Raw genomic sequence first — 9,769 nt, 5'->3', positions numbered from 1 at the left:
ATGTTAACGGAGAGCTACAGGCGTAGGATATCTGACACTAGTGGTGTTCAGTTCAGTGAACTTTTTGAATGCCTAGCGCACCTGTCTCGGTTACAGGTTGGTCTGTTGTGTGAACTCGGTGTTTCCTGAGTGAAGGAATGAAACGCACAAAGCTCAAGGCTTGGAGAGAGAAAGAAAAATGAGTTGTCCTTGTCCTCCAGGAGTTTTCTTACACGCTTACATATGTCCACATACATGATGGAAGGAAAGCATGTTTTATGAGCCTTAAGAGCTATAAAGTGCTGGTAAGAGAGAAGAGAGTGCATATGGTGTTGAAAGGGGTGGAAGGAAGGTTTAAGTAGCTATCAAAATACAAATGACTAAAAATGTTAAGGTGCAAGTTGACACTTTCATAAGAAGTTAGTAGGAGTTACACATTTGTAGAACTGGTAGGGAAAGCAATTTAGCAAAGTGTATCAACAGCCTTTATGTTCATAAATTGACAGCATGTGGTGGTTTGTTTCCAGTTTTTGGCTATTATGAATACGGCTGTTATAAACATTCTTATATACATCTTTGTGTGGATATGTGCATTTATCCCTTGTTAAAGGAAAAAAGTTATTCAATGACACTTGTTAATGCACAGTAAGGAAAACTTTATTCAAGGGTGGGGGGCTATCTTGATAGGTCTAGGGAGCACTACTGTGGAATTTTGCAGTGGGGGAGAGAGATTGGGGTCAACTTCAAACACAGCAGGGACAGACGGGAATTCATAGCCACAGAGCAGGGTGGGGATAGGAAACATCAGAAGATGGATTCTGGCTAAACCAACCTAACAGGATTCTTGCCGACAGCCCATCAGGGTGATCAGGTATGGAGGATGGAAGGTCCTGGTTGAATTGATTTATCGGGAGTTTTGCTAAAATTGGATCATACAGAGAGGAACAGGGAAGTCTGAAAGTCAGGCCTAGTTGGAAAGCAGTTCTGTGGAACCTGAGTAGGGTTTGGTTAATGACAAAATCTTCGTCATCCTCTTGGGAAAGAACCTAGGAGTCAAACTGATGATTCATATGTTCAGGGTAATTTAACTGTACAGAAAATGCCAAAATGTTTTCCAGAGTAATCAGACCCCTTTACACTCTCACCAGCAATAGATGAGTTTCAGTTGTTCCATATCCTTGCCAACTTTTCATATTTTCAGTCCTTAATGGAATGCTATCTTATTGTGATTTTAATGTGCATTTTCCTGATGAATAATGATATCCAAAGTACCTTTAAAAAAAATTATTTGCAGGGCGCCTGGGTGGCTCAGTCGGTTAAGCGTCCGACTTCAGCTCAGGTCAAGATCTCGCGGTCCGTGAGTCCATGAGTTTGAGCCCCGCGTCGGGCTCTGGGCTGATGGCTCAGAGCCTGGAGTCTGCCTCCGATTCTGTGTCTCCCTCTCTCACTGCCCCTCTCCCCTGTTCATGCTCTGTCTCTCTCTGTCTCAAAAATAAATAAACGTTAAAAAAAAAATTAAAAAAAATTATTTGAGTGAGAGACAGAGAGAGAGAGAGAGAGAGAGAGAGAGAGAAAATGCAAGTGAGTCGGGGGGGGGGGGAGAAGCAGAGGGAGAGGGAGGGAGAGAATCCCAAGCAGGCTCCACACTCAGTGCTGAACCTGACACAGGGCTCGATCTCATGACTATGACATCATGACCTGAGCCAGAAAGCAAGAGTCTGACGCTTAACCCACTGAACCACCCAGGCGCCCCTGAGAGTACCTTTCCATGTTGTTTTAAAAACCGTTATTGTCAGTATTAAATGCAGTGGCATATGTAAAGTGCCTAGCACAGTGCCTGGTATAGGGTTGAAGCCTAGCAAATGTCAGTACCAATTACAGGTTGGATACGACTTTTCCTTAGATAAAGCAGGGACACATGTTACTTGCTTTCCAAAGCACCTTCTTGTGTTTGGTGTCAGCACCTCAGCTTTCCATGGGGTGACGCTGGTCCCTGCTCAGTCCATGCGGTTTGGGTAGGCCAACCTCTCTCCAGGCCATAGGCGTGGCCATGTCACCGGTTAAGAGTCAAAGAGCTTCGATACTAGAATTTCTCTAAGAGTTATTGGGAAGGAGAAGGTCTTATTTTCTGTCGATAGCTAGGTGTAGGATGTTTTAAACCTTGAGCTCTTGGGGTTACCACGTGGCCTGTGACTGAAGCCTTTATGGAGAAAACAGCCTGGCAAGATGAAGAGAAATGTCTTGTTCTAGCTTAACCTGAAACTGAAATTTTTATTTCTAAAAACCGACAAACTGCTTTTGTTTAAACCAGCTACAGCGGGGTTTGTGTCTCCTATCCCGACTAATAATAGGAGCCTCATGAATGGCAGGTCAAAGAGAAAACAAAGATGTCAGAGCATGTAAGTGTGACCTTTACCGTAATGACCTCATTTACCAGTAAACATTGACCAGGGGAGATCAGCGTCCGCTACTCAGATTAGCTCTTCTCCCTCATGGAAGAATAACAAAGGGCGAGGGGAGGATTCTGGTTCCAGGGGGGATGTAGTTAGCACACCCCACCCTATCTCTTCAACTCAGTGCAGCTATAAAATCTGGACACAAAGCACAGAGCAGGTATTTGAGGACTCTGAAAAATAAATAGTAGCAAACGGGTCAGTGAAGGCAAAAATTCAAAGTGCCACCAAGCCGATGCTGAGTTCACGGATATTTTTTCCCCCTTTGGCATCCTTCCAGCCTATCCTGTCAACCCAGAATTCTATACCCAGCAAAAATTCCATCAGGAATGAAGTTGAAATAAACCTCTTCTTAGATGAAAGAGAACGAAGACAATTTTTTTCTTTCTTTTCTTTTTTTTTTTTTTTTTAGCCAGCAGATTTGTTCTAAAAGAATTGCTAAAGGAAGTTCATTAGGTAGAAGGGAAATGATGCCAAAAGGAAGCTTGTAACATCAGGAATGAAAGAAGGGCAATAGAAATAGTAAATATTTAGGTAAATGTAATTGACTATTCTTCTCCTCTATTCTTTAACATATGTTTAATGGTTGAAAGCAAAAATTATGAGTGTCTGGTGGGGTTTTCAGTGTTTATGGTTAATGGTTATGGGTATGGATATCCATTATATATCATATATGTACATTATTATACATATATGATGTAATATATATAATATATGTAATGTATGATGTATTTATATGATGGTAAGGTTTCTATATTGCAGTTCAAGTGCTAAATATTAATTCTAAATAGATTCTAAACAGACTTAGAAAAGTTAATATGTATATTATAATGCCTAGTGCAACCCATAAATATATTATCCAAAGAGATAGATTTAAAATACACGATAAATAAAATGCCATAATAAAAAGTGTTCAAATAACTCAAAAAGAGACAGGAAAGGGGAAAGAGAAGATTTAAAAAAACAAAACAAAACAAAACAAAGGGAACAAACTAAACACAAATAATACAATGGTAGACCTAAGTCTAAACATATCAATAATCACATTAAATGTAAGTGATCTAAACCAGGGGTCAACAAAGTTTTTTTCTCTTCAGTTAAAAAAAATTTTTTTTAATGTTTATTTATTTTTGAGACAGAGACAGAGACAGGGTGTGAGTGGGGGAGGAGCAGAGAGAGAGGGAGACACAGAATCCGAAGCAGGCTCCAGGCTCTGAGCTGTCAGTGCAGTCCTACGTGGGCCTCGAACTGACGAACTGAGAGATCGTGACCTGAGCCAAAGTCGGTCACTTAACCAACTGAGCCTCCCGCAGGCCCCCCAGATAGTAAATATTTTTTACTTTATGGGCCACATACAATCTCTATCACATGTTCTTCTTCTTCAAAAACAGGTGCTGGGCTGGACGTGGCCCAGGGGCCATTGTTTGCCAGCCTGTGGCCTAAGCACACCTATTAAAGGACAGACATTTTTGGATGGATTAAAAAGTAAAAGAAAGGGGCGCCTGGGTGGCACAGTCGGTTAAGCGTCCGACTTCAGCCAGGTCACGATCTCGCGGTCCGTGAGTTCGAGCCCCGCGTCAGGCTCTGGGCTGATGGCTCAGAGCCTGGAGCCTGTTTCCGATTCTGTGTCTCCCTCTCTCTCTGCCCCTCCCCCGTTCATGCTCTGTCTCTCTCTGTCCCAAAAATAAATAAACGTTGAAAAAAAAATTAAAAAAAAAAGTAAAAGAAAAAAATGATGACCTAACTATTTTTTTAAATATTTATTTATTTTGAGAGAGAGAGAGAGAGAGAGAGAAAGAGAGGCAGAGAGAGAGAATCTCAAGCAGGCTCCTTACTGTCAGTGCAGAGCCCCATGCGGGTCTTGATCTCATGACGTGCGGGTGAGATCATGACCTGAACTGATATCAAGAGTTGGATGCTTCACTGATGGTGCCACCTAATTTCCCTCTTTTATTTTTAAATAAACAAAAAAAATTTTTTTGAGAGGGAGAGAGAGAGAGAGAGAGAGGGAGCGAGAGAATCCCAAGCAGACTTTGTGCTGTTAGTGCAGAGTCCAACACAGGGCTTGTTGACACAAGCTGTGAGGTCACCACCTGAGCTGAGATCAAGAGTCGGACGCTTAACTGAATGAGCCACCCAGGTGCCCCGAAACAATGACCTAACTTTACATAGTTAACAAGAAACTCATTTCAGTTAGAAGGGTGTGAGTAGGTTGCAGGGGTGGGGAAAGGGGAAGATGCTTCTCCTTAGTGCTTCCCTAAGAGGCAAAAACCCCAGTGAAAGAAGCTTCTAATGTGTGCTGAGATAGGGACTTGACAGAAGTAGAGGGGTTCTCCTTGCTATTTCCTTCCTCTTCCCTTCTAGGGAAGCCAGATTTCTGGCCATTTCGGAGTGGAAGCATATAGCCCTGAAACCGAAAGCAGAGGGTGACTCTGAGTATCGTCAGTTACCCCCATCAAACCTGAGCCCTTTATGCCACGCAGAGGCCTTTGGACACTCATTCTGTGCCCATTTGTTCTTCTTTTACATAGAATATTAACTACATTAGCCCTTCTCACAATATTATCCGGTAGGAAACAGTAAGTTAAGAGGGAGGAGCAATAAGAAACTAATGTGTAAGGTAGCGTAAGAAAGGTATACGAGAGGGGGGCTTGGGTGGCTGAGACGGTAGACCATATGACTCTCCTCTTGAGGTTGTAGGTTCGAGGCTCACACTGGGTGTAGAGATTACTAATCAAATAAGACCTTAGGGGCCCCTGGGTGGCTCAGTCGGTTGGGCGTCCCACTTTGGCTCAGATCTTAATTTGGCAGTTCGTGAGTTCGAGCCCCACGTCAGGTTCTGTGCTGAAGGCCCACAGCCCGGAGCCTGCTTCGGGTTCTGTGTCCACCCTCTCTGCCCCTCCCCGGCTAGCGCTGTGTCTCACTCTGTCTCTCAAAAATAAATAAATGTTAAAAAAAATTTTTTTTATAGAATAAAATAAAACCTTAAAAAAAAAGAAAGGTACGTGACAGCACAATTGCCATTGAACAATATGATGATAACTTAGAGGACTGAAGGAAAGGTTGAGACATAACCAGTTTCTCTTTTCTTTTCCCTGTATTTTTGATAATTTTCCTATCCCTTGGCTGAGTTTCTATTTTTAAAAAAAAAAATTTTTTTAATGTTTATTTTTGAGAGAGAGAGAGACAGAGAGTGGAGGGGTGGGGGCAGAGAGAGAAGGAGACACAGAGTCTGAAGGAAGTTCTAGGCTCTGAGCTGTCAGCACAGATCCCGACTTGGGGCTTGAACCCACAGACCGCAAGATCATGACCTGAGCCAAAGTCAGGCACTCAACTGACTGAGCTACCCAGGTGCCCGGCTGAGTTTCTATTTCAGGGACAACTATCCATATTTTGAATCACTTTTGTTTTCCATATCTATTTTGTTCTTTTGAATAACTGTTACTGTTTTTACTCCTCCTGCATTTACTTGTATGACCTCAAGCCTTCTTCTTTGGGAATCATTTAAGTCTTTGCTATACCCATTCTCTTCCTTACTTTTAAAAGTAGTCTGCCTCTGACATTTGTAGAGACCAGAGCAAGAGAACAAATGAAGACCCATTACCCCTATATCCAGATATTTAGAAGTTATAAATCAAGCCAAGACCCTGTTAAATAAAACATGTTCCAACCTCCTTTTTTGTGAGGGCTAGTAGAATAAATGCCACCCCAAAAATATGCCACTTTGGCATAAGGACTGTTTTCGAACTGAAGGCAATTGAGAGGAAGTCGATACGAGAAAAGTTCTCTGCTTTTCCCCTATTTGCCTACACATAGGACATAGATCTGTAAAGGTGTCCCCTCCCCTTTCTCTACCAGAAAGAAGTTAATCCCCAGAGGGAACTCTAGATCAGTAACAGCCGAGAAGTAGAATCAGAGGAACCTACATAATAAACCTTTTCTACCCTTATCAATCATTACTGCCCCTTAGATTTGCCTTCTCACAATTTGCTCCCCCTAGAAGCTCAAAGCGCTTTTTGCTTGTCTTACCACTTCTCCCCCAAATAATTGTTCTTTGCTAAGATGCTGTACAAGCCCAAGTTCTACCACTCCTATGTGTTCCTCATCTCTGACCACTCTTGTGTGTGCCCTCTGTACTTGTGAATGAACTTGTCTGTTTCGTTTGTAGATCTTTTCTTTTAGCAGTTGAACTGATGGACTCCAACCAAAGAACTTAAGATGGGGGCACCTGGGTGGCTCAGTTGACCAAGTGTCCGACTTCAGCTCAGGTCATGACCTTGTGGTTTGTGAGTTTGAGCCCCGCTGTAGGACTCTGTGCTGACAGCTCGGAATCTGGAACCTGCTTTGGATTCTGTGTCCCCTCATCTCTCTCTTTGTCCCTCCCCCACTTGTGTGCTGTCTCTCTCTCAAAAATAAATGAACATTAAATTAAATTAAATTAAATTAAATTAAATTAAATTAAATTAAATTAAAAGTATTAATTTAGGCGTGCCTGGGTGGCTCAGTTGGTTAAGCATACCACTTTGATTCAGGTCATGATCTCATGGTTTGAGTTCAAGCCCCACATCAGGCTCTGTGCTGATGGTGTGGAGCCTGCTTTGGTTTTTCTCTCCCCATTCTCTCTTCCCCTCATCCGTGTGTGTGTGGGTGTGTGTGTGTGCGCTCACACGCACTGTCTCTCAAAATAAATAAATAGACTTAAAAAAAGAAGATGGGTGACGGGAAAATAGTTTTTCCTCCCTTACACTTGACAAATATACTTTTTTACCAACAAAATATAAAACACGTGTATAAGCAATCGTTTTTCTGTTCTTTAAGCCACTCCGTCGATGGCATTTTGTTAAGGCATCTTGAGAAGCCCCATACACTAGCTATATTGGCTTATTAGGGTATAGGTTCCGTATCTAAAACAGAAACCCACATGGGGCGCCCGAGTGGCTCGGTCACTTAGGCGTCCGACTTCAGCTCAGGTCATGAACTCGGGTTCTTGAGTTCGAGCCCCGCATCGGGCTCTGTGCTGACAGCTCAGAGCCTGGAGCCTGCTTTGCATTCTGTGTCTCCTTCTCTCTCTGCCCCTCTCTCTCTCTCTCTCTCAAAAATAAATAAATGTAAAACAGAAACCCACAAACGTGATTGAATAGTATAGGGTTCTGTGTGTCTGTGGTGTTGAACTGGTTGACTCCTCCTAGAGCGTTGCTCTCATCTGCCAAGATAAATGACCAACATTCTGGCATTCTAAGTAGGCAGAAAAAGAAGGAGTGAGTGTGCCTCTTCCATTTAGGGATGTGATCTGGAAGTTGGACACATTACTTCTGCTTACATCCCATTGGCCAAACCATCGTTAAAGCGCCAACCTTAGCTGAAAGAGAGTCTGGGAAACATAGTCTTTATTTGGAGTGGCCTTAACCTCACTACAACCTGGGGGTTATAGTACTATCAGAAAGAAAGGGAGAATGAATGCTGGAAGGAAACTCACAGTTCTTCTACAAGTGAAAGAGAGATTTCTTTATATTGCCAGAGGAAGAAAATACACACACACGCATTTGATTCCTTAGTGAATAATACTACAATCTACTTCTTTTCATTCTGATAATTGACAAAAACCAAGCTCGCTGCTGCCTCCAAGTGCTTATCAATGTCATTTCAATGCCTCTGCGTATTGATTCACTTCCAGGTTCCGCCAGTTGTAACCAGGAGCTTACCTAGATCCTGACTTCCCTGGTGTCACCACCTATGGGGTTTGAGTTCTGGAAAGAATGAGACCCAGCAATACACTGTATAAATGTTAAGGTGAGTGTGGCAAGCACAAAATCCATATTAGTGAAGAGGTCAGAAGCCATCAGGATGGACCGTATTTTGTGAGCATGGCTTTCCCAGTGCCCAGTTTTCTCATCAGAGATGCCCTAGGCTGATGGTCATACAATCCTGCCTAACCAGGGCCAAGTCCTTTAAATCATAGGGATTTACCAATTCTTCTATAGCCCCAACTGCCATCTGGAAACTCAGGCAAAATAACACTCAAGGATGGCAAACCCCATTTGGATCTAATAGTTAGGTCCCAGGTATAATTTCTCATAATGCCATCAGCACCATTTTGCTACGTTGCTTCAAAGATGATATATTAGGAAAACAATCAGTCATCACACAACCACCAATACATCTCATCTAGCTTGTGATTACCTGTCTGAGACATGTGCACTAAATCAACTCCATGGCAAGGCCCAGGAGAGACCCAGCAGCCTTACCGGAGCACCTCCAACCCCACTCCCAATTACCTTTTCTGCCTAATTCATTAGCTCCTCTAAACTGGGCTGGACTCAGAACAAGGAGTCCCTTGCTCCCTATTTCTACTCCATTTTGTCCTTTTTCATTGCTGCCTTTTCCAGGTAAGAATAGGGAATCTGTCAGGGATAAAGGTGACTGCACAGTGGGATAGATGGGACTCCAGGGCAACGACCTCTTAGATCCCATGGGCTGTGGCATCCTGATCTTTTAGGGAGCTTGGCTGACCCTGGACACGACCCACTGTGTCTCAGGGTATGCAGAAAAGAGTTAATAGAGCAAGCTTAAACCATAGTCCCTGGAAAGTCCTGCTTACTAGGTTGGTACTTGGGTGGTGTCTGGGAACTTAGATCTCAGGAGGGGTCTCACTGCTAAGTGACAAGACTAGCTCACTGTGCCTAAGCTGTTTGTATAAACAATATGGCTTATGCTGAACACCTGCTTTCTTTCTGGGTGTCTGGAATTTTGGCACATGTCAAGCAGAGTCTGTCTACATGATCAGTCCCTAAAAAGACCTGGGCGAGGCTCCTGGGTGGCTCAGTTGGTTGAGTAACTCACTCTTGATCTCGGCTCAGATCATGATCTCACGGTTTGTGGGATCGAGCCCCACATCAGGCCGTGCGCTTAATGGCTCGGAGTCTGTTTGGGATTCTCTCTCTTCCTCTCTCAGTCCCTGCCTCGCTCACGCACTCTCTCCCCCAAATAAATAAATACACATTAAAAAAAAAAAAAGACCCTGGGCACAGAGTCTCTAATGAGCTTCCCCAGTAGACAAGACTTCACATCTGTGGTCACAGCCTGTCGCTAGGGGAATGAAGCGTATCCTGTGTCATTCCAAAGGGATTCCTTGGAAGCCTGTGCCTGGTTTCCTCTGTACTTCACCCCGTGTGCCTTTTTCCTCTGCTGATTGCACTCGGTATTCATTTTGATGTAATAAATCAGCCATGAATACAACCATGTGATGAGTTCTATGAGTCTTCCTAGTGACGATGGTCTTGGGGATCTCCTCTATGCAGAGTGATAACAATTTATCAACAATTTTGTTACCTCCACCA

Source organism: Lynx canadensis, chromosome B2 (assembly GCF_007474595.2).
Source record: "Lynx canadensis isolate LIC74 chromosome B2, mLynCan4.pri.v2, whole genome shotgun sequence".
NCBI lineage: Eukaryota > Metazoa > Chordata > Mammalia > Carnivora > Felidae > Lynx > Lynx canadensis.
The sequence above is the reverse complement of the archived record's forward strand: the minus strand, read 5'-3'. Positions refer to the sequence as shown.